This window comes from Rhagoletis zephyria, unplaced genomic scaffold (genome assembly GCF_001687245.7).
Source record: "Rhagoletis zephyria isolate East Lansing unplaced genomic scaffold, Rhagoletis_zephyria_1.1 Rzeph_scaffold_02433, whole genome shotgun sequence".
NCBI classification, from domain to species: Eukaryota; Metazoa; Arthropoda; class Insecta; order Diptera; family Tephritidae; genus Rhagoletis; species Rhagoletis zephyria.
This window is the reverse complement of record NW_016159517.1, coordinates 1-26,912: the sequence shown is the minus strand read 5'-3', so window position 1 is coordinate 26,912 and position 26,912 is coordinate 1. Positions and strand designations below refer to the sequence as shown.

The 26,912-nt window shown below is 34.4% G+C and overlaps 1 pseudogene; it reads right to left on the bottom strand.

Annotated features, from left to right (window-relative positions):
* Nucleotides 1-17,098, bottom strand: part of LOC108366891 (TBC1 domain family member 24-like) — a 73,534-nt pseudogene extending 56,436 nt beyond the window's left edge.
* Nucleotides 17,099-26,912: the final 9,814 nt, after the last annotated feature.

The window sequence follows — 26,912 nt, the reverse complement described above, 5'->3', positions numbered from 1 at the left end:
ATTAAAATCAAATCAAATCAATAAATAAATGAAACTATAATGAAATAAAATAATGTAAATGTTAGAGCTAAGTATCAAGTAACATTTTTTTTAATTTTCTTGTAGTGCAGAAGTTCAATATGCACTTAATAGATAACAGATATTCCCATATGTACACATTACTCACACTTGTAGACATCCATACATATGTATGCCCATCAGTGTTGCCGCGCGTCACGAAAAAATGTATCATAAAAGAAACAAAAAATGGATCACATGTATCACAAATTTTTTATTTAAGTATCAAAGTATCAAGTTAGAAAAAACTTAACTAAATGCAATTTGGTTTCATATTCATTTGGTTTGCACATACATATGTATGTTTGTACATGAAGAAAGATACTTTACATATTGTGACAATCTATCGAAAAAGAGATTCAATTGTTTTTAATTTGTGTAGAGAGGAACAAAAATATTATGTATAGATTTTTTAGAAACTTGAGTTCAAATATATGTACATATTTAAACTATTAGCTGTCGATCATTTACGTTAATTATCAAATTATGTGAGACGTTAAACTCGTTGACACGCCCCACGCCTCAAAAATGTTCAATATTTTCGATCAAATCTTAAAAGCTGCCACATACATAAATATTTTCTCTTTAACATGTATACAAATTTATACTACGCGAAAAATTTTAGTATCTCACGAAATGAGCGCAAAAATAAAGTATCTTCTGAAAATTTGCCCAAACACGTATCACTTTCGAAGTATATGGCATGATAAAAATATAGTAAGGTAGAACCGCTGAGAGTCACTTTTCAAATTCTTGACGTTTCCAAACAATTTAATTTTTTTATTTTCACTTTTATATGATTTTAAAATGTTGGCAAACTTCAAAAAAAAATCATGGCCGACGGTTCTACCTTGCTATATTTTTATCATGGTATATGGATCGAAACGGCAACACTGATGCCCATATGTACATACACATACAAGTGCACGATATAATTTTCTTCTTCAGAATCAACTGAGAAAGCTTAAGAAGTCCAGAACAAAAGCATTCATCGGATATACACGTGTAGAAAAGTTATTTAAATTGTTTCAATATTCAAAATATGGAAGAGGCGCGGTAATGTTAATCAGAACCCTATTGAATTTAAATATTTGTGCCGCACAAAAATAGAAAAATGAAATGGAATACATAAGAATTACAAAAGGAAATAAATTATCTATCGTCCCGCAACAAGGTGCGAACAAGAACACTACGGCTACTTATCATTAATTTGAATATCAATAAAAAAAAACAATAAGAAAGCACCATTAGAATAACAGTTATGAAAAAAGTGACTGTCAATAAATCAAAACTGCCAATAAAAAGGCTTTACAGTTTTTACAGTTTAGGATTTCTGCGTTGAACAAAACCGAACGCTAAAGAAACCCCCAGTAACGGCTATAAAAAAAGCCAATTTATTGCAAGCCTGGAGCAAAAAAGGAAGATCCTAGACATCATAGACGAACGCGATGAAGAAGTCAAGGTACGCAGGGAAAAAGCAGTGCTCCAAGTGGAGGAGCCAGCGAAAATTGTACAGATGCTGCAATAGTTCAAGCCTAGAACTAAACTAGAAAAGTGAAAAATGCGGGGCAATCAGACAACAAAATTATATAGGTCAGTTCCTTAACATTTTTTTTTTTTAGATTATCGCGCATTCCACTAATAACACTCTTTAGTAAAATTATCACGTGTTGTAGTTTTTGCGGAATGCGATAATGAAAATGTTCTTTCTACTTTAAACTCCGTTTAACATTTAAGATTTACAGAGGTGCGTTAACGCTGTAGAACGATTGCAAAAGGTCTTCCAGACTGTGGACGAAGGCACAATGACTTGAGTGGCATGCTGCTTTCTCGAAAAACAATTTTATAAGTGTGTGGAATTGATCGGAAATGAGACGGTCAGTGGCAGACTCTGATATGCATGCTTGAGTTGTTTTTGAAAAAATAGCAAACGAAAATAAATAAACATAATAATAAAAAAACAAAAAAATAAACAAAATAATATAAAATAAAAAAGTATAAACAGCTGAATATAAAAATTAATAGCGCTCTTCAACTTTGCATATGTGTATGTATGTTTCTTTTCATTTTCATTTCATTTGCTTTGTTTTCTTCCTGCACAAAGGCAATGTGCTGTGCTTATCGCAGCAGCTTGTTTTTATTGCCTGAAAGAAGAAAGGCAAACTATAAAAAAGTACACAAAAACGAAAACACTATAATAAATGTAAAAATAGAAAATGAAAAAAACAAAAATTAAATAAAAGTTTATATGTATGCATTTAATGTAAGCTAAGTATAGCTATACTGTATACAAAATAACAGCGATCACCACTTGCGGGAGCAATGGAAAACATTGCCGCCATCAGCCGCAGGTTTGTGTAAATAATTATTGTTACGTTCGAGCGCATTTTATCGCGAGGCGCAGAATTGTAAGAAAAAAAAAAATATGTATTTGAAAAATCACTCTCAAATGCATGTAACAAAATGAAAATGATTATTGTACAATAAAAAAAAGGAAACTAACTACAAACACTTCAAATTTTAATGCACCGCAGCAGCAATTGAGGGACAACTAATTACTGGTTATCGTGCATTTGGCGCTTGAATGTTTGCAATTCGAGTGAAAATAGTAAATAACAGATGTTTATGGGTAAATTACATACATGCATACGTATGTATGTATGTGTGGGCAGAGTTCCTTATTAGGCCGGGTCGGCACCTACATATACGAAAAGGAAACGTTTTTAATTATCCCTTCACACTTTCCAAGGTGCAGACAGAGTCCAAGTAGTCGAGACCACTGCTTTACACACTACACTAGTCCTTAGGGACTTCAGGAGGTAAAAAGATAAAATTTTGCTTTCTTTTCAACTTTTTTCCCACACTGAGAAAAGAGTTTAGTTACAACAACTAAATATGTTTCTCTCAACACGGGATTTGGTTACAGTTACCAAATCTTGTGTTGCGAAAAATATATTTGGCTGCCTTTTTTCTGATTGCATGCTTGAGGTAGCATGCTTCAAAGATTGCTATTCTGATTATGAGAGCCTTTTTTATAGAATATGAAGATTAAAGTAATCTTTATTCTCCAGGGGGGAAAGTTGCAACGGCAATGCTACACTGAAAAAAGAGTTTAGTTACGTCAACCAAATATGTTTATCTCAACACACGATTTGGTTATAGTTACATTATTTGGTTATTCTTAGTTACCAAATCATGTGTTGAGAGAAATATATTTAGCTGACTTTTTTCTGAGTGTATGAATTTCAGACCAATATGTCTTATGTTTTTCGTACTCAAGACGTTAGTGCCTCTCATCTTAGATCTACGTATAAAGGGCAGGACATTCAATTTAACGCACGATTCAGAGCTCGGCCTACTACAAACAATTTACTATGGCTTCCTCTTTATGACTTTAGGGTGTCCTTAATAGTGTTGGAGTGGATTCGGAACATAATGTGCTTAGAGAGTCGTGAATCGTATCTCTACTACCGTAAAGTTACACGATCAAGAATCTGGTTTCAAGTTGATCACACATACTGTTTGTCAAAATTCACCCAACTTGATAGTCAATTTTACTTTTAAGATGCCGTCGTCAAGACAACAACTTAAAATTTTCGCCTCCTGCCCGTACACAAATTTATAATACCTGCAGGAATACCTTCCCGCCTATTTTTGACAAAATCCCGAAGTACGAGAATAGCCTAAATGAACTTGAAAATAAATATATTGATATCAAGCCGACGTTTAAGTTGTAAAAATGCGAGCGTGCGAGTGTGCTAGCTTTAGATCATTATTAAATGAATTATTAGCGTAACTCTTAGCTATAAGACATGCTGTAGTTAGTTCTAAGTACATATATAATCTGTAAAAAATACTGAATATTTCTAGATTTTTTATTTGAATTAAGGAATAAATGAATAACAAAAGTGCGAGTGGGCTAGTAAAAAGTGTGCAACTTGCTTTCAAGTTTTTGATACGTGTAACCTCCAAGTAAGGGAACACAATAGTTTTTGCTCCGTATCTTCAGTGAGAAGGAAGGGGGTGGAAAAAAAGAACTAGCAAAACTTCCTTGCCCATAAATTGTTCTCTTATCTAACTATTAGACTATTTCAGAGAGAGCAAGGATGGTAATTAACAACCATTTCGATGACCAAGACTAACGTACCTACATGCATACATACATACATATGTATGAACGAAGTTAAATCTGTTTGAGTGAATATAACCAGCTGTTAGCTTATTGACGCCTAACAATTGATTTTGAAGTAAATTTTGTATGTAGCTCCGAGCATTCCCAGCAAACTTTTTATTGTGTACGTTCTCACTGCGTCGTAAACTCGAGTTTTGGAGCTTTGTGTTTATGAGAAACTGTCAAGCTTTCCTCACTGTGGTATTGAAGAAACTTAAAGCTTGATTTCACATTTGTTTGTTTACTTTTTCTTATTTACATTCTCAAATTCCTGTTGTGAATTTTCAAATGCAGCCAAAAAATAAGCTTCATATTTGTACGAAATAATATAATAGAAAAATGGTGATTGTAAAGGGATTATCTAGCAGCAGGATCTGGTTTGAATTCAAATTAAAAATGAGTAATGAAATTTATGATTGAAAATACTTTTTGCTCAGACGTGGCGACCACGTAGAGGAACAATCAATCAAAATAAACCTAAACAAATATGTTTACTGTGTAATCCAGTACTGTAAGCAAATGCAAATTTATGATGAGCATTTTCGCTAAATTTGGACATATTTAATGTTTGCAGAGCATTTGCCAGCAGCTGCTACGCCAAATACGAAAACGAAAGCACTTTATTGGCACTAAATTAGAAATGATTTTGATTTGTTGTTGGCTATGAATTTTCGCTGTACGATCGGTCGTAGATGAGATATTAAAATTAGATAGTTTTTTGCCATTTTTGTGCGACATGGGAAATTTTACATTTTTATGGGTATTAAATGCAAAACATTTGTCCACTTATATAACTAACACAAAACTGAAAGTGATTTGAATGGATGCACACCTGCTTGTTATTGTAATTTTCTTTTATTATTTGTAGATTTTCAGTAAACTTTCCACTGCACTTTAGTAAGAATTGGGCGTGGAGTGAAATATTCGAGATCAATCTCTACTTTTGAGACAAATTTATTGATCAATATTTTCCTTTAATTAAGTTAAAAAAATCTATGGCTTTATTTATAAATTACTTTATCATGATGCCGTATTTCTATCATTATTGTCACTTTAAATATCTTTGTCGATAACAGCTTAAGGCAACAATAGTGAAGAACGAAATATTTTAATTCGCTGTAATTTTTTGTGTAACAAACAAGTTTGTGCATGCCATTTGAATGAAACGACTTTTGTTTTGCACAAACACCCGCACATGCGATTGTACATCTGTAAATATTTAATTTACAGCCGAGACCTTTAAAAATAAAAAAACAAAAACAAGAAAAAAAGAAAAGAAACACTACAACCAAATTAAATGATTTAAATAAATAACCCGTAATCATTTGCCATTAACACAACAAATACTCTTACGTACAAACAAGCAAGGCGAGTAAACAAAACCACAACCAATAAACAAATAAACAAAAACACAAATAAAGGGTGGAAGGCGTCTGAAGCAGTCCCAGCTTGAAGGCAATAAACTGGAAAACTTTATAATTTTATATATGTATATATTTTCGATTATTTCCGTTACTGCCGCTATAGGAATTAACAAAAAATATTTACATTCTTAAATATGTACAGTGATGGGCAATAATATTCTGAATAGTCTGTTTAAGAAACTTGATTTAATTTTTTTTAGAAAATCTCGGTTTTTAGCGCTATTTACATACTAAATATTTAAAATCGTAAGAAGGATATTCTAAATTTTGTTTTATTCATTCGAAGAATGGTAAGAAGAAAAAAAGACGGCAGTCCCACGGACACAGCCCTATATTATCTGGCCAGCGAAATCCGAGAAGTCGAGGAAAAACAGTTATCTGTGTGCTCATCGCAAAAGAGGGACCACTCGAGAAGAGAAATGTAATTTTATGCAAAGAGATGGCAACCCTGCTGCGAACTAAAATTGCTGAAACCAACAACTAAAAACTATAAAGCGTTTTCTTCTCTTGTCGAGCCTAGTAGTCCTTCGAGCAAAGAATTTTGCGTCCTTCATTACTGCCTGAAGGAAGTGCGAAAGCACGAAAAAATGGTGAAGACGACAGGAATTCGTTGCAAGAAACACTAATATCAGAAGCATTTTTGTGAAAGCTGTCAGACTATAATGGAGAAAACAATTTAAGCCAGCAATGAGTCGACCAGAAGAAGTTCATACCGAGCCGAGGGCTACTTGGTTGCCAAAGATCGCATACTTGGTAATGGTTTATTTTCATAAAATGGGTCTTCTTATTTAGACCTATGTACAACATAAATGTGACGCTATTACCGAAACATCTATTGTTATTTTTAACGTAATATATTAAGACTATTGCACAACACTGTACTTTAATATATATTTGTTTGTATACTCAACGTGATTGCATTGGATAAAAAGTTTTTATATTTGTGCAATGGGAAGAGTGTGGAAAATTCCCAATAATTTGTAGCTATACTCGTGTATTCACAAGCATGATAAAAGAATATTTATGTAATTATGAAAGGAATAAATATGTGCGGCAAAAGCACGTGCGATCGTCAATGGCGGTATTCAGTGAGGGAAGTGGGTGGCTGGATAGAAATTTGCTTATATAAATTTTTTTACTTACATGCATACATATATAATTATGTACATACACATGTATGCAAAGGATAAATAAAAATAAAAATTTCCATGCAATATTTAAAAAAATTAAAATTAGCTCAAGAAGGCCATACATACACTCTAAAAAAAAATTGTGTAGATTTCCTACCTAAAAGGTAGGTTACTGATTTCCTACCATATTATTCGCGAAATTACATGCTCGATTATTCAACGAATAGTTTGTTTAAATTTCGGACTTTTTAGAGTGTGATATAGCTGTTGTGGTGTGCGTAAATTTACTACAAAAGTGTGTACAAGCAACAAAATACACATCTGCTGTTTGATTTCACCCGTAGAATTGTATAAAGCCGTCAACAAAAAGGATTTTTACGCACGAAAATGTGTAAACGAGAAAAATACATATTCATCGTGTAAATTTACCAAAAAATTTTAATAATAAACAAAAATATACTCGATTTATAGTCGCATTTTTAAACAGATTTTTTAGAGTGGAAGCTATTCTACAACGGAGTGCACATTTTAAAAATTTCTTAAATGCATACAAACACATTTGTATGTACGCTTGAATATTGCTTTATATTGAAAAAAAAAATAATAAATTAAGAAATATGCAATTCGCTGGCGCCTTTCAGTGCATTCCCGATTATCGCGCAAAAACAATTAAGAAAATTTAAATTAAAGAAGAAATTATTGATGCGAAAGCTGGCGATGGAGGCAGATATAAGCAGTCTATTTTGCATAATCTCAAGTAATATCTGGACGAATGTAGACAATCTGCTAGGCGCAAACTTTTATTAATAATTATTATTGGTAAAGAAAATTTTATACTTCTACAATATACGTATGTATGTATGTATATGCAATCAATAAATTATTAATCTTAAATCCTTTGTGAAGAAATTGAAAGAAAAATAAAGTGATCATAAAAAGTTTAATGCCAATAAAACTATATAAAAATAAACACATACAAGCGTAAAGTGGACACACGGGTAAAGTGCACAGGATAATCGACGTGCTTTTGGCAATGTGACAAAAATGTTCATTCGCAGCACATGACATACATTTTTGAAAGTATTTTATTGTTTAAAGCAATAATTAATGACAACTTTTTTCCAGAAGCATTGTTATTGTTTTTATGAAATTCTCAAAGCGAATTGTTGTTTTTGTGGTTTTTACGNTTATTTTATTGTTTAAAGCAATAATTAATGACAACTTTTTTCCAGAAGCATTGCTTTTGTTTTTATGAAATTCTCAAAGCGAATTGTTGTTTTTGTGGTTTTTACGTTGCCGTTGCATCCATTTATATTTGGTCGATTGCCAAGAGCTACTCATCTTGAGATTTGTTTATCTTAATATTTATTTATTTTATTTTTATTTTTTGTGGAAATACCTGAACAGCAATAAATTGCGAACGCCAAGAAAGCGCCATGTGAACACAAAAACCAACGAGTCACGGGAAATTCCTTGCCCATTTTATACCGGCAGTTGACCGTTGATCATTCATAAACAAAATGTGTAGCTAAGGTTCTTACAGATTTCAGCTCAGATAAACTGGTGAACTATGGTTTCCTTTTGATACCAAAGCAGTCTAACTGTTCTCTATCTCTCTCTATTATTTAGAATAACAGCGAGCCCACTCGGGCTAAAGATAATTAGGGATTCACAAGATGTCATAAGCGTCGTACTGCTCGAATATTTATAAACCGTAATATTTGTCAAGGTAAAAAAATTTTAAAATGTTTTTATGGGGTTGATACAACATAATATTTTTAAACGGATATACATACAGTTGTATATATAATTAGTACATACTCTCATTTTGGTTGTTTTGGGTGTTTCCGACAGGGTGGTGTATGATGTATTGCGGAACGATTTCCCGACATCCCTTGTCAAATTTGGAGACAAACCAATTTCGACATTGTGTCATTTCCAGTTTCATTTTCCGAACCACAAATCGTTTCACAATACTGCATACATAATTAGCTCTCACCATTTTAACAGTTACATAGGGTTAGGTTAAGGTGGTTACCCCTTAACAAGGGGCTCACTTATACCAAGAGCATTGGCCGTTGTGATACCACTGCGAACGGTAACTGCTTGGTCAGAGCGCAAATCGCTACGTGTCGAGGGCGAAGTTTCGCATGCACGCACGCATGTTAGCCTCGGAAAACTCCTCCGGGCAAGTTAAAAAGTGTCTAAAACGCAGTCTAAGAGGTGTTGAAATGATTTCAGATCGTCGTCCTACATGTAGCTGCGTCAATGAGGGTACGGCGTGATGTCCAGATTTCGAGTCGGTTATTCAACCGGTGCGCGTAAGCCTGAATGCAGCCCTTTCTGCAGCTGCGTTACCCGCGATACCGACAGGCCCTATTCTAAGCATGACGTTAAGAGTCAGGGTACGAGTGGTCCTAAGTGCCGCACTGATTCCAATGGGGGGTAGCCCTATTTCGCTCATTCCGCCAGACGAGGACTCTATAAAACACAATCGGCTTGACTATGGTTTCATAGAGCCAGGAAAAAACTTTAGAAGAAAGAGANTACTGGTTAACTATGGCTTCCTTTCGATACCAAAGCAGTCTAACTGTTCTCTATCCTCGGGGAAGGTACTGCATCGTTTGAAGATTTAATGTGATACCACTGCGTTATGGTAACTGCTAGGTCAGAGCGCAAATCGCTACGTGTCGAGGGCGAAGTTTCGCATGCACGCACGGATGTTAGCCTCGGAAAACTCCTCCGGGCAAGTTAGAAAGTGTCTAAAACGCAGTCTAAGACGGGGTGTTGAAATGATTTCAGATCGTCGTCCTACATGTAGATGCGTCAAAGAGGGTACGGCGTGATGTCCAGATTTCGAGTCGGTCATTCTACCGGTGCCCGTAAGCCTGAATGCAGCCCTTGCTGCAGCTGGGTTACCCGCGATACCGACAGGCCCTATTCTAAGCATGACGTTAAGAGTCAGAGTACGAGTGGTCCTAAGTGCCGCACTGATTCCAATGGGGGGTAGCCCTATTTAGCTCATTCTGCCAGACGAGGACTCTATAAAACACAATGGGCTTGACTATGGTTTCATAGAGCCAGGAAAAAACTTTAGAAGAAAGAGAAGAAAGGTCCCATCTCTTACCTTTTCCCCTGCATCTGTATATAGCCTCTTAAGTCTTCCATACTTTCTTCTCTATATAAGGCTTTCACGACGGCTTTCCATATTGAGCTCATCCCAAGTATTGGACTCTTGTCAGAAAGCACCGAGCGATTGCCTCTGATCGAAGGCACATAACATCTGATAGCGAATAAAACAAGTTCTGTTTTGCTATGATTTACAGCAAGTCAAAAGTTCGCAGGCTCGAGGGTTAAGTCGAAGAAGTGCAACATCATCCGCATAGGCAATCAACCTCCTACTAACCAATCCAGNCTCTCCTCTATATAAGGCTTTAACGACGGCTTCCAATATAGAACTCATCCCAAGTATTGGACTTTTGTCGCGAATGCCTCTGATCGAAGGTGGAGTTGCGTAAGGCACATAACATCTGATAGCGAATAAAACAAGTTCGGTTTTACTACGATTTACAGCAAGTCAAAAGTTCGCAGACTCGAGGGTTAAGTCGAAGAAGGTTTACCCCTCACTAAAAGTGCAACATCATCCGCATAGGCAATCAACCTCCTACTAACCAATCCAGAAAATCGACGGCTCTCCCACTGAATATGCGGCTTTTGAGCCCAACAAGGTCGGTTACGACCCCAAGCTTATACTCAGGAATCTAACTATTGCCTCCGGTAAAGGCCCCCTCGATGTCGATGAAGGCGGTATGGACCGATCTACCCTTATGCACATTGAGCTGTCAAAAGGCGATCACGAAGAATCCCGCTTTTTATACGCAAATCAAACAGCCTATCCACGGTTTAAGCAAAAATGAGGAGAGGCTAAATGGTCTGAAATCCTTGGGAGACATGTGAGAGCATTTTCCAGTATTTGGTATAAACGTAAGCCTGATCAGTGATCACTCTCCAAGCCCTGGCGATGTACCCAACGTGCAATGCAAGTAGCAAAGATTGGAACTAACCAACGACACATCTAGAGTTTTTTTTTTCACCTGGTCGGCCGTCAGATCCCACTGACTTTAGGGGCTTGAAAGAGTTTATCGTCCAGTTTATAAGTCGGCGAAATTCGACGTTGAAGATGCCAAAAGTTTTGCACATGCTCATAGAGTTCTGCCAGCGCTGATTTTTCGTCTAATCTAATCAATTTAGACATCGAGAAGTAAAATTTATGTGTTATCGACAATCGTTAATGTTATCTAAAAAAAAAAAAATNACCCACCGTGCACTGCAAGTAGCAGAGATTGGAACTAACCAACGACACATCTAGGGTTTTTTTTTTCAGCTGGTCGGCCGTCAGATCCCACTTACTTTAGTGACTTGGAAGAGTTTATCGCCCAAGTAAGACGACGCGTAAGTCGGCGAAATACGATGTTGAAGATGCCAAAACTTTCGCACATGCTTATAGAGTTCTGCCAGCGCTGATTTTTCGTCTAATCTAATCAATTTAGACATCGAGAAGTAAAATTTAAGTGTTATCGACAATCGTTAATGTTATCTAAAAAAAAAAAATTCGCACACCATGATGATTCAACAGTTTATACATTTTCACCAGACACTTCACGCGCCTCAACAATTAATACATATTACATTTTTCTGCCATTAACTGTCAATTTGAATTTCTGATGGTTGATAGCGACATTACATTTATGCAATTGAAAATACTGCTTCCGAAGAATAGATTTATTTTATAACCAACAAATTAATAGAATTTCAATATCTAGCCCCTGCGCCCAATTCAACGAAATGGGACAGCGGCGAACCCAAAAAAATTGGAATTTTTATTGTATGTTTATAATACAATTCAGCAATTGATTCATAATTCAGCTAAATATAAATTTTCGGTTGGTAATAAAATTATTAAAATACTACTTCTTAGAAAAAAATGACAAGCTTATTAAGTGGAAATAATAAAAAAAAAATTTAAGCAAGTAATAAAAATTATTATTAAAGAAACTGAAATAAAACATAAAGAGAAGGAAAGAAGACCTTTAATTTAATTGCCAAAATCGAATAAAAAAATCAAGTTAATAAAATGTTTCATGGGCGATTTACGATCAGGAACCAGGATTTACGAACCATAAATTCAACACCAAGGAAGTTAAATGGGAATAGCAATTTTTCAATGCGAATACGAAAAAGAGTACTTCCAAGCTAAGCAACAAAATCTGGAAGAATCTCATATCACAGAACTCATACACATACACAAATAAATAAGTAGTAGACACAGCAAAAGAAGAATTTAAGAATGCCAGGTAACGCAAGTATATCTGATTAGCTAAATTTTAGATAAGAATTGTCGGGGTACTTAAGATAGCAGCGAGTTGATATAAAAACAGAAAATACTGTTTGAAGAAAGCAGCAAACATTTAGAACTGTAAAGTAGTAAGTAAATAAAAACGTAGGTCGAGTGTAACCCGAACAATAAGGCTGACTTCCAAAACGTGCATACATTGTTATCGATATTTTTACCGCTTTTGTTATTTATATTTTTATCGATTTGTGATCGATATTTTTACCGATTTTGTTATTGATTTTGCTATCGATATTTTTATCGATTTTGTTATCGATATTTTTATCGATTTTGTTATCGATATTTTTTATCGATTTGGGTATCGATGTTTTTATCGATTTGGTTATCTATATTTTAATAGATTTTGTTATCGATATTTTTATTTATTTTGTTGTCGATTTTTTATCGATTTTGATTTCCGACATTTTTTTCGACTTGGTTATCGATATTGTTATCGATTTTCCTATCTACATTTTTTTCGAATTTGTTATCGATAACTTTACCTGTTTAATTATCGATATTTTTATCGATGTTACCATTGACTTTGTTATCGATAAACATGATGTCACATCATATGACAGAAAATCCCATGATATGACATCATTTGGCATGACATGACATCCATCACGTCATCGCATCCCGCATCATCTAGGATGAAAAGGACAAAAGCAAAGATATAAAAGATTAGAACTAAGATATAAAAGATAAGAACAAAGATGTAAGTTAGATATGTAACGTAAGTTTCACTTCTCTAGTGTGGCCCAAGCGCATTAATTTTTTTTGAAGAAACTGATCATGTGATTGCAAGGAGTATGGAAATACAGAGTTATATACAAAACTGGAAAATAAGCGCAGCATTTTCATATGCTTATACGTTTGTACGTATACAAATGTATGATAAACAAATGTACAGACAATAGTGCGATTTTTTTGTTTTCGAAAGCATGTTTCAGCAGGCGCCAACCTTCTCCATTGTTGATTTCGTTTTTCTTTGCGACCTATTTATTACTACAAACAAATGGTAGACACATCTTCAATGCTAAGGCTTTCAAACAAATAGAGTGATGTGATTTTACTGCAATAAATCGAAGTATTATTTACCAATAACATAGGCAGGGAATATGGCGACTATTTTCTTCCAGGATATGGAACAAGAATCTCGGAATTGCATGGAAACGTCGATGAAGAGCCAAGGAAATAACTTTTCGAGAACGGCATGCTAAGATATTTAAAGCTACACATCGTTAATTTGTTGCAAGAGTGGCATATTCCAAAAGTTCAAAAAACTTAAGAAAAAAGGAAATTGGCGAAATGGACATGATGTTGGGTTATAAAGCGGGTCATATGGGCAATTCTCACAAACTTCGAATTTTTTTTGAGCCAAATTTTTTTTCTTAAATGTGAGCACATGTCTGGAATTTTTAGTATACGTAGCTTCAGATGCTAGAACCATAATCCAACGTGGTGCAACGTTCTGAAGCAACGCACCATACGTTTTAACATTTTTTACGCGTTTTTTTTTTTTGAAGTGGAAAGTGGGCGTAATTTTAGTCCGATTTCAAAAATTTTCAGCATTTAGTTTCTTTATGCCAAGGTCAATAATTGTACTGAGTGTGGTACAAATTGACGAATTGATATACACATACAGTAAACCAAAAAAAAAAAAAAAACTCTGACGCGACATTTTAGCAAGTTTTGGCATTATTCTTTAGTCTATTTACAGCCAGTTTCACCGGCAATTTAAATGGAAAATGATTTTTTATTTTCTGTCAATTTCCATATAACATTCCAAAAAGAAAAATAATTTTTCGCTTAAATTGAAATTGGCTGCTAATGTTTATTATTATTATTATTACTTAACAAACAACAAATATATGTATGATGCGACAATTCGAACTAATTTAGAATTGCCCATATGCTTAGGCTGCGCTTCACCAAACTAATTTAAGTGGAAATTAACTTTAATTTAATTTTCAACTAACTTTTTTTCAGTTTCTATAAAGAGCTTATTTAAGTGAGTGAAAACATGGCAGCACCATGCTAAAAGTTGCAGTAAAAGCAGGGCTGGTATACAAGCAACCAGCTGTACACAAAATTGTGGTGGTTGATCAGCTGATTCAACGTGTAACATCCCTGAAGGTGGTTATGCTGATTTAATTTTTATATACATATCTTAAGAGCATAGGTCACTTAATGCAAAATTAAAAACAATTTAAAATTGATTGCTAAACCCAAAAGTTCGAACATTAAAGCAATTTTCACTTAAATGAATCTGGTGAAACGCAGCCTAAGTTGTTACTAAATCATCCAACAAGGGCGCATTTTTGTCATTTGTCAGAAAACCGAAGTAGGCAAGCCTTACTACTGAACAGTGGCACATTTATCGTGAATATTGGCTTTTTTATATTGTGCCGTTGTTAGTAATTTTTTTATGAGAAATAACGACACTTTTCGTTTTGAGCCGATGTTCAGTAGTACCAGTGGAGTCATTTTCGTTTAGCTACTTAGAAGTTGTTACTTATTTCGTATTTTTTCAGTCCTACCCTTACCAAGTCTCTAGAAAAAAAGTCATAATTTGAAAGCTTACAAATTTTCCCTACAGAGTGAATGCAAATAATCCGGAATAATTACGTTCCAAGACATATTGTTGCTAAATTACGAAACACAGAATTTTTTAATTGGCTTTACTGAAAAATATGAAATTTTGAGTTGTGTCGTTATTGCAGCGAACCATCGCTACATACATAATTTCTTAGCTGGATAAACCATAAAATTGTTCACTTAATTTGTTTATGAAAAAATCCTAAATGAATCGAAGGGCATCCTTCACCACACAACTCAGGACCACATGCCACTTGGCTGGCACTTTTTTAAGTTTATATCTTTAAAAATTCGACTGGTTTACGTGCAAACACACGCGATCGCTTGGTGGAAGCCATCAAAGGCAGAAATGTGGAGTGTTTATTGCATGTACAGACATGCCTCCCACCTACATACGTGCATAGTTCTTCATGAATAAAACAAAATTCGATTTTCCATCAGCTGGACGGACTATAAGTTGCTCATATTATTTGTTGTCCATTTTCATTGTTTATCACTAACTTTGAGGTTATATTTTTTTTCTTGATTTTATGTATTTTCTTTTTTCTTTTAAAGTGATTAACGAAAATAGACCCAGCGAAGTATGAAAAAAATAATAATTTTAATGGGCAAGCTCGGAATTTATTACTTTATGGCACAAACAATCATTTTTATTCGTAAATAGTTGTTGTTGCTCGAGGCACTTCACATCTTTGAAAAGTTTACAAAACAGAGCTGCTTTTCCAGACAATGTAAATTTTTGAAAATGATGTTTATGTTTTGGGCTTTTAGGGAATTTTCTCGAAACCGCAGACGTGTTTTAATTGAATGCGAATTTGAATTAGATTTTATGCCTCTTCTCCTCTCAAAACACCCATAATTTGTAATAAGAAAACGGTTATTTTGACCAGTTTTTTAATTAATTTGGATTTATTATTTCTTTTAAAACGAAAACAAATCCAAATAAAACTTAATTGGTGTTTCATCAACAATTATTACACAAATCGGGTGTGTTGAAAGGCGTGCTCTATGTAAAAGTGTGTGTATGTACATACGTACATACGTCCTACACACATAATCACAAAAATTTATTTACGAAATGAATGCACATTAATATTTATTTATTCTATGTGGCATGTGTTTATTTTGAAAGCATTTCATACAGCCAGTTTTCATAGCTTATCGACAGAAATAAATCCGAAAATTTTAATTTATAAAAATTGTATGAAATGTTGTTTTACAAATATGGAATGTTGTTACACAGCAGCAGAAACATTTATTTTTAGCGTAAAAGGAATTTTGAAGAACTATTTATTTTACTGATTTTTTTGGCTGCGGCACTCAATCAAAAATTTAGCGATTATTTTCAATTCATTAAATTCGCGAATAAGGAACAAAAGCAAATACAAGAAAATGGACGCCGATGCTAATGCTACAATAATTTGAATATTTCCCAAAACTTTAGTTCAATTAGACATTCTAATTGGAAATATTTATGTACATAAATACAGATGTATTTATGAAATGGAAAATCTGCAATCGCAGGCACGTTCACCGCCGCCACCAAGTGGAAGTTTTGCGCATTTTTGGCGGCTTTTTTGACACTTTTCTGCTAATCACGCCCACCACTCGCATGACGCGCCCAAAATAAATATTTATTCATATGATTAACATTAGAAGTGTAGAAAATATATTCACATTGTTGGTTGGTTTTAGTTTAATGTGAAAACACTTACCGGTTGACGGCTTTTGATTGTAGAAATCTAAACTTTTTATCTCTGCGGTGTCGACGTGCGGTGCAAAGCCCTCATACAAATCGCTCTCCTCCTCGATGCCGCTCAATTTATCGGCCTGAGCTGCCGATGTGTCACGATTGTATGGCATGTTTTTCTAACTTTTTCGCTTAGAAAGTTTGCCACAGGGGATTTTTTGGGTAGACGTTGTTTTTCTTTTATTTTTTTTGTATTTACTTTTATTTCTTACAAATACTTTACTGCTTTGCTTCGGGCTTTGACACTAAGGTCCCACTTCCTTCTTTTATTCTTCCGCTTTCTTTCTTGTGCTCGTTTGTTATCGGCTACTCCGCTGCTGGCCTTTGAATGCTTTGATTAAATAAACTTTTTTGTGAGCTTAGATTTGACTAGAATAGTTTACAGAACGTGCTCCTAGTAGACGACTTCTTATATTTTAATTGTACTTTTTATTTGTTACTTTTTAAATATCTATGGAGATAGAAATACTCCACGACGACGTGCTGTGCAATGCAACATTATGATATTTTCAAATCTAAGTTAAATCCTCAAAAAGCATAATCCAATAATGCCACCGGAAGCAAGTTGGGAGATCCTGGAAAAAGGAGGATAGAAATTTCATTATTAATACACATGTTGGCACAAAAAATTTATAATAATAAGAATTGGCAATACGAACTATAAGATTAAAAATTAAATTCCCAGGAGAAAGTCGATTCTTTACCTACTTTCTAAATACCCTCCATACATAAAAATGAAAAAGCTTAATAAATCGAAGATTTGTTTGAAGATCTCACTTCTCTATATCTATTTTATTTTTGATAAACGAGGCCATAAGAGTTTTAGGAAGGAGTAACAACACAAAAATAGTATTAAGGTGCAGGGGAGTACGGCGGGTATTTGCTAGTGTCTAAAAGAATCAATAAAAATCATTAGTTTTTATGAGGTTACCAAATTTAACTTTTAAAAAGAATTTTGATGTTTTTTTCATACATCTAGTATAAACAATTTAACAAAAAAGCGAGAAGCAGAGCCCTATTTAAAATAATACTTCCCAGCAAAAAATAAACGATTTCTTCTCCTTCTTGTTTGGTGCTGTAATCGACTACTCGTACACTGAGAAAAAAACGCGTTGTAAGAATAAAAAAAATTTATTTGATTACCATTTAAAAATGCTCGTATTTAAATCTAGTGAAAAGTGTTAACGAAATGAATTTTTCCATTATACATACACTACGTATAATGGAAATATTCAATTCAAATACGCCTGTATTAAAATGAAGCATTTTTTACTGCACGGATGGCGTTTTGCACGTCTCGTATGCTTTTTCATATGTACTTAAGAAAGTATATGTATATAAAGCATCCCTGCAAAAAATTGTGCGACTAATCTCTAAAGAGAGTATTCCGAGATTACTCTCAATCGGGTACAATTGGGGATTAATTAGTCCCAACTGGTCTGATACGGGTACTAATGGAGGTCAATTAGTCTCGACTCCTTATGGGTATAATTGAAGATCAATTAGTCCCCCAACTCATCTCCAACGGGTACTATTAACGATTTAGTGATATGTACGCACTTAGTCAATAAAATTTCATGTGCGGCGTTGGCACACAGAGAGAGTATTCGCCTAACAAAACTGAGAACCCCGATTCGAATCTCAGCTGGCTCAAATTTTTATTTTTATTTTTTAAAAGTAACTAGTCGCTTTTTATACCCGTTCGGGTATAAAGGTGAACAATTAGTCTCTTCATAGGACATGCTCGAACAAAAGCGATCAGTTCATTCCATATAAAGAGATCAAAAGTGGTTTTACTCGCATGCTCCTTTGCGATTGCTCCCGGAGTCATCCCGGATTAGTCCCATTTTTTGCAGGGATGCACAGCGGTGACAACACATACACACATACATGGAACATGTTTATCTGTACAAATGCACTAATCGCGCGCTGTGATGTTGATTCGAACTCAACATTTGAAAACACATTTCCATGTATGGCTGTAGCTGAGTGTGCAAAGACGCTTGATACAATTGGTTGCTGCCAAGAGGGTCCGGGTTCAATTACCATCAGACGGTAACATAAAATAAATTCTTTTTTCTTCTTAATTATAATTTCGTATAACGAGAAAGCATCTGCGCACTTCACAACGACTTTTTTTATAACGTACATACTCAAATTTAAAACGAGTTGGGTTGGTGCCCTTTTATATGCGTATTTTTTTAAATTTACCACGTTTTTTTTTTTAATTTTAAAATTTTTTTCCCTCAGTGTACTTCATCTAAACTGGTCAATAGCCGTATATCTTGAATCCCGTACGAAAAACGATGTTCACTCGATGAACTATCTTAAATTTGTTTTAACTCAGCGCTCTCCGACAAACTATCCTAATTCAGACCTTCGCACATTAACAAAGTGCCATATTTTAAACTGTTTAGCAATGAAGTTAAAACCAAACAAGGCTTGTGAGTGTTGAAGAGAACAGAGTTTCTGTATCTGTCGATGCCCTATTTAATAGTCTCCTTAAAAACCAATATTGAAATTTAGTTAATATGTCTGAAGAAAATGTCGATCGGATTGGGCTGCTGTTCGCCGTTTTTTTTTTTCTATATACCTTCAGATTCTTCGGTTACTGCTTGTTGCTACTTTTGACTTACGTATTCTTAAACAATCATGCCTTTTTTACCTCAGCAATGCTATTCAAGGACAAACGGGGCCATCTGTTGTGGTTAAATTTTTTTTCGCGCCTATTCCGAGTAAATCGATATTTGCTATTAAAGTTGATTTTTCAACAATATTTTATATTTGTAACCTTTAGTTTGTCAATTTCTTGTTTATAAAATATTGACGTATAGTTTTTATCATTTATCCGCTAGGCGTTGGACGCACCCTGGTCTTGCAGTGCAATCGTTTGGTTTTCAGTTCCACCTCAACATTTACATACATATGTATGAATATAAATACTTTGCTGTATTCTTTCTGCAATTGCCGGTGAACTTTGATTCTTTTATACCGGCATGTGTTTATAATCAGTGATAGATATACAAGTGTGGGTAGGAGCGTGCACTCTGCTCGCTCGCGCGCTTTCAACGTATCGTATGATGAACGTCACATTTCCGCTTTCCCAGCACCAACACACACACACACACATGCACACAAATAATCAGCTGCGAGATCAGCGTGCGCAATTTATTTTTGCATATTGCTGCGCTTTCGCATTCGCACATCACTGGCTATTCTATTAATTTTGGTTATTTTATTTTATTTTATTAAATAAATGGGCTTCGAAATTTATTTGCTATTAATTTTTCGCTACAATCTCAATATTCTACCCTCATTCTTTTCCTGTTGACGACTTTCACCGCTTGTTGTTCATTTTGCTCCCCTCTCTTTTCTGTTTCCTGTTGCCAAACCCATCTTCCTTCCAAAAATCACGTCAATTTTATTTCGGTCTCTGGAAAGCTGCGCACAAAATTGCCTATTGTTTGTTGTTTTAATTTAGTGCAGCATTTGCTTTTATCTAAATTGGCAGTTTATTTGTTGTTGCAGTTGGAAATAAAATTGTTTGTTCGAAAAGCGCGTGGTCGCCGCTTACGTTGAAAATGTACAGCGAAAATGTCTATACATACATATTTACAAAAAGCGCAATTTAGTGACTAGAAAATAAGAAAAATAATGCAAAAAAAACTCGCAGCTTGTATAAGCAAATTTATTGTCAGTTGAGATGACTGTAAACTGAAAAATGGATTGAGATTTCGCTGCGAAAAATCTAAAAGCTAGATTACAAAGCATCGATTCAAAGAGGAGAGCATCCATAAATATCAGCTGGTTGAACTTTTTAGCTTTTGAAAAAATAAAAATTAAGTCTACAGTGGTCGAAAAGTGCGGCTGCAACTATTCTCGTTTGCACTTGGCTGTAGCAACAACAACTACACCAACTGTCGTTGGCACCTCACTCTCGCTCACCAACCACATCGCTTTTTATTATCTGATTCATTAACGAGTTGCGCTGCGCTGACCTGCTGCTTTTGCGGCTAAAACCGAGCACGTGCATGTTTTACCGGTTTCCGTCACGGTTATGCCATTTTTTTCGCACTGTGAGCCGCTCAAAACAATAAAATAAAAAAACCGGTGCTTACTCGCCAACTCATCGGTTTTACGCTCACACCACCATTTTCACTATTGCTGGTCTACTCTGAATTACATTCCCACAGCTAAAAAGGTTACGTGTTCTGCGTGCCATATTTAATGCCAGTGGATAAACTAAAGAAAAAAACAATTTATTTTCATTTATCACTTTTGAGAGTAATCAACAAAATGTAAATACCCTGTAGGGAATTTCCTAGTCGACTACTAAAATGACTAACTAACTTTTTGCTCACTTACTACGCCTAACTTTTAACTTTAAATTTTAGTATCAAAAAATATAGGCTTGAATAAAAAAAAAAAAAATCGCGTTGATTTTTGAGAATTTTTTTGTCAAAGGGGTTTCACATTTTTTCCATACAAATTATTTTTATGACAGAAGATGCGTGGATACTCGAAAAAAATAAAAAAAATTTGATTGAGAGTTTTTTGGTATCGATACTTTTAAGGATCTGGTATTTTCCAGAGTACTGCGTACTTTCTTCGAATATACACATGTTGGTAACAATTCAATACTTAGTGAACAAATCTCATAAGCTGATAGTATTTTATTCAAGTTAATATATGAATCCCAAATTACGTCAAATGAATGGTTAACTGTACTGGGTACAAGTATTGTACTTGAAAATTATTGAAACTGCAAATTGAGTACAATCATTTCTGAATACCGTTAAATGTAAATAAAGCTCAGTACTTTTTAAGTCTATTCGACACTTAATACTGAGTACCTTGAATCGATCCTGAGTACATGTATCAAAGCGATTACTGGAATAGAGTATTTTTGAGTATACTTTCGAGTTCCTTTTTGAGTACTGAGTATTTTCGAGTTCTTTTGTGAGTACTGTGAGTATGTGCATATAAACAAATGCATGTGGTAATTTTGTCTCAACTCTCTTTTCAACAAAAATACTTCTGTACAAAAAGAAAAAGTTAGACAGGGTGATCTTGACCGTTGTTTGTTACCCGAAAGAACAATCTCTGACATTTACCTTTTAAAAATAATTTCATTCAAATGTTGGCCACTACTACGCTGCAGGTGATCCATTCGGAAGGTCCAATTTTCAATTACTGTTTTCAGCATTACGCGAATTACGAGAGTAATGTTTGAATCTTATCGATGAACACTTTAAATTAAAAAAAATGTTAAGGATTGTTCTTTCGGATAATAATAAAGATTTTGAGATCCAGTTCCGTTTTAAGTGTTTTATATACAATTAAAAACAAAGGTCTACATGGATCACCCTATATATAATAATGTATTTTCTTACGTATGTATCATTGCGTTTGAAAGCGATACATTGGTTACAATATCATGCAGAAGCGGACAATTGGACCGAGCCTAGGACATTAATTGTTAAATGTAAATAGAATTTTACATGTGGTTGAACCGAACTTTGGACTACTTGTAATCAATAACCTTGCAGTCTATATAGTTTGTGGTGTGCTCTAAGCCTATTCCGAGATCCTACAGGGTAGTTGAGTTCCCTACAGGGATGTATGTATGTAAACATCTGTATACATGTCTCTATGTATTTATTTTTATTTTACCTTACACGCCTATTTGTTGCCTCACACGCTTCGTTTCCAAAAGATTCTATATTTCATGTTTTCTATTCTTCTACTGATTGGTTTTGCTGTTGTTGTTGTTTTATCATCACTTTTCGTTTTGCTGGGCATTTTAATATTTACGTCATCGAAGAATTTCAAGTTTTTAAAGGTCAGAGACTATCCATTCAGACTTCCAAACGATTTCGCTATTTGTTCAACTTGACAAGGTTCTTTATTAGAGCAACAGAAGCTAAATAAATAATTTTTAGAATGTGTGTCTGTCCGTCGGTCTGTCTGCATTTTTTTACGCGCTTCATTCGAAAACTAATGCATGAAAACCAATGTAGTTTTCACCAATATATTGCCAAAGGTGTAACATAAAGTATAGAACAAAGAAATATTAGAGAGGTGCCACCTGTTTGAAAAATAGTATTCGGTTAAATTGATATGGTAAATATTGAATTAGTACCTGCACCTTTGAAGCAAGTGCGCAATATGTAGACTCGAGTTTTTAGATTATAAATTAAATTTCGAGAAAATAGCCGATACCTAACCTACTTTCTCTAAATGTACCTTCGAAAATATATCAACAGCCACGTTAATAAAAAATAAAGAATGCTTCATAAATCGAAAATTTGTTTGAAAAGGTCACTTCATAAAGCACTTTAAATCTATTTTATTTTTTATAAATGAGGCCACAAGAGTTTTGGGAGGGAGTAACAATACAAAAATACTTTTGAGGAGCAGGGAAGCACGGTGGGTATTTGCTAGTAATATAATAGGGGTATTCTCTGAGTCTTGCAAAGCACTTGCTTTCCCATGCGAAACCCGGTTTTTACCGTGTGCAATCCGTGAAATCTGTGCACCGTGCAAGGGCTTTGCAAGACTCAGAGAATACCCCTAATAAATATTTCAAACGATAATAGCTGTCAAGTATTGATAAGACACATCACTTTAACGTTGCTCTGCTTACACTTAGGGAGTACTTATTTAAAAAAGAGAATAGAACCTGAGTTATGTCAAACCCAAAGCACCACACTTCATTAAAATGCGAGTAGTAAAATACATACAAATGAATGCACACACGGATTACCTTTTACCCTTCTCTTTGTCATTCAGTAAGTAAGTAAGTATTGGATGTATCTGTTTCGTAGTAAAACAGTAAAACTGGTGCAATTAACACTCTTCTTCATTTGCATAAAAGGGAGAGCTGAGGTCACAGTCGGTTTAAGCAAGGTTGCATTATTGTGAATAACAACAAGTAGCCAAACAATGACACATTTCAGTTTAAATGGCACATACATATCTACATACATAAGTATGTATGGTAGTAGCACTTCAGCAGCTTGTATGTTTACATATAGATATGCAATGTACACAAATAAATTTTTGCTTACATCTGAAAGTATAAACATTTACCTCGAACCGCAAAATTTTTGCAGAATTGCATTTTATTGCATAACACAATTGTATGTATGTAAATGTAAATGTGGAAGTACTAAATACCAATGGGTATGGACACACAAGCACACCGAGACTGAGGGCATATTTTTTTTTTTTTTTTTTTTTGGGCTAACCTTGGCTGTTTGTCATGCAATCTAAACGAAGAAAGTTTTCAGTACAACAACCAAAAAGAATAAATTAATATATGTATTGGTAATGAAACATATTTATCAAGTAGTTCGTCTAAGAAAATATTCTGCTTAGTTTCGCTATGAACTGCAACATCTAGAAACTCACATATTTTGGCTTTCAAATTTTCATTTTACAATTCGTAAATCCGATCTTCGAATTAATGAAGTAAAAGCCACTACTTAAAGTTTTTCCGGATGAAATTCCAGGAACTGATTGCTGTTGCAGATCATTCTATCGTCTGTCGACTACCAAAATGATTCACCGGAAGTATTTAAATGAAACATAATTTTTTATTTCGTAATAAAAATTCTCCATTACAAATTTCTGTTTATTGCGACAGAAGTTTGGATTTCCCCTTCATTGTGTGTGCGATTTGGATTGTGAGTCAGCAAAAGACATTTTTGTCAGCAATTGAAGTTAGAAGTGTAAATTTATTGCTAAACAAATTTAATTTCATAATCAAGTGTCAACGCAAAGAAACAGCACCGTAGAAAGAAACATGGGCCTTATTAGCCTTATCAAAAATTGTATTAATAGTCTGATAAGTTTGCATAATGATGGCAAAAGCATTGATAGGAGTGTACGTACATATGTACTTATCGATGGTACTCTGCAATAACGACACAACTCAAATTTTTTTTTTTTTTAGAGTAGAGTCAATTAAAATTTGTCCTTGTCACTATTATTGCCGGGTATAAATATTTATTTCAATATTGTTGTTGAGCTTTGTACCACGATTAGGTTTTTTAAGAGAAATGGAAAAGGCAGGAAAGGGAAGCAAGAAAGAAAACCTGAAAAATAGGTGTGCATAGCTCAGTGGTTAGTGTTGCTGGCTTTGCACATCGCTGTTGCGGGTTCGATTCCTGCTGAAGTCTAGAAAAATGAGATAACAAATTCTACTGAAAGATCATTTAACACTATTTCGCATACTGGTACGCAATAAAATTAATTTTCAAAAGCGAAATAAAATCCGTTGACATTATTGCTCTTTCAAACCTTAAATTTGCGTAGCCTTGCCTCACCGCGTCGCGCCCAGTAGCGCACAATTTTTGAATAGCATTCCATGTTTTATTAGCAGGGCAGCAAACCGGTTTCTGAACCGAACCAGCGCTTTTTTCGGGCTCTGAATAGAACCGTTTTTATTATGAAATACCTAACCGAATCAAAAACCACTCCAAAAAATGGTTGGGTTCGGTTCAATATGAAAATCTACTACAGCAATTTTAAGTTTTGGAATATATAAATTTACCTAAAAATGAACCCCTATTATAAAACGGTTAAAATTTGTTTGTTTGATGATAATATACGCCAAGCCAAAATTTTGAGTGTCAATTCAAAATTCTGAGTATGCAGTTTTTGTCCACTCGACTGGACTCACGATTCGTTCAAACCATAAAAAAAGTGTATTAAATTTTTTTCTTAACCCTAGAGTATTAACCATATTTTACATCCATACATACGTTAGTACCAATAATCGTCGATTCGGCAATGTCTTGCTAAAACCCTGTTGTTTAAAAAACAAAAGGAAACTTATAAATTTGATGTTTGAGCTTAATAATAAAACAACTTTTAGGTTCATAAAAACTCAAAAATATTGTTTACTCAATATATTTTACATACGTACATATATACACTTCTATTTTGTGTACATATTTTATATAAGCGTATCAAAAAAGGACTAAATTCTCTGCCGGACTTCACAAACGACAGTCCAAACAAAAAAATGACTTCCCTCAACAACAGAAGAGAAAGGACTAACCGTATATAAAATATAACCGAAAACATACCACTCAGTAAAGAAAAAATTAGGAAAACGAAAGTAGCAATCGTCGAAGAGACGAACATCAGTACTCCAGGGTTAATTTCAACTTACGGTGTATTTGTAAAAAAAAAATAATAATTTATATAATTTATTGCAAACCACTTAAATAATAGTGCCTTCTGATTCAATTCTATAACTATGAATACCAGTTCGTTTTTGAACCGAATTCTGAGGTAGGGCGTTCTTGAACCAAATTCCGAAATAGGGCGTGTTTTTGAAGTTTGAAGTTGAGATAGGGCGTTTTCGAACTGCCTGCCGAGATAGGTCGATCTTTCACTCAGCCATCGATATTCAATACGACCTAAAGTACAGTTCTCACAAAAACTACTTTTTGATGTTAGAACCAATCTGAGACTTAACTGTCATCTCTGACTGCAATTTTAACTTTGAAATTCTTTAGTTAATTCTTCTAAAAAAAAACGATGTACAAGGCAAGCATAAATATCATCGATGACAGTTAGGTCTAAGGTGGCCTTCTATATAGACAGCAATCTCACTTTTGTGGAAACTGCAGATAGGTCATATTGAATATAAGCCCTCGATATGTTTGTTGGGAAGTGTCACTTTCTGCAGAAAAATAAAACCAAAATCCAAGAGAAGTGCTCTACAAAATACATGGAATAGAAACACCTAACGTTAATATCTACCTGAAGAGCAAAAAATTATGTGCATAATTTGCTTTGTTAAGCTATTCGCTCTGAATGCTCGTTGTTTGCGCTGTCATCCTTTGAGATGCGATAATTCGCACGTCACTTTTAATAATTTGGAATATCTAAAACTTTCTTAGTTAAAAGGTTGAGCATCCATCAAACTGCCTCATCAGTGGTTTACATGCCTAATAATCCAAACTGCTTTCATTTCTCGAAAGTCTCTACGCCCTCGCACTCGCTTGTTAAATGGTTTTGATAAGCAATGAACGGACGGACGTGTTGATGCTATGCGCATTTTTAATGCAGCAAACAACGAGCTTCAATTGATGCGAATTAGAAAATTACACCGTAAATCGCAAGTGACGAGACGGTACCTACAATTTCATGCAGTCGGCGGCGTTGGCTTCAGAAAGGTCAGAAAATTAAAATTAGTATTCGAATTGGAGGTTTCCTTCTCGAAAAAATATTTACAAAATCTATTTTGTTGTGGGTCAAATTTTAAAAGCATTACATGTGTATGTATATACCTGGTAAGCGATGGAGGGAGGTAACCACTTTTGTATGTACATTAGACTGGGTCGAAAAAAAAGTTGCTAATGTCCGCCCC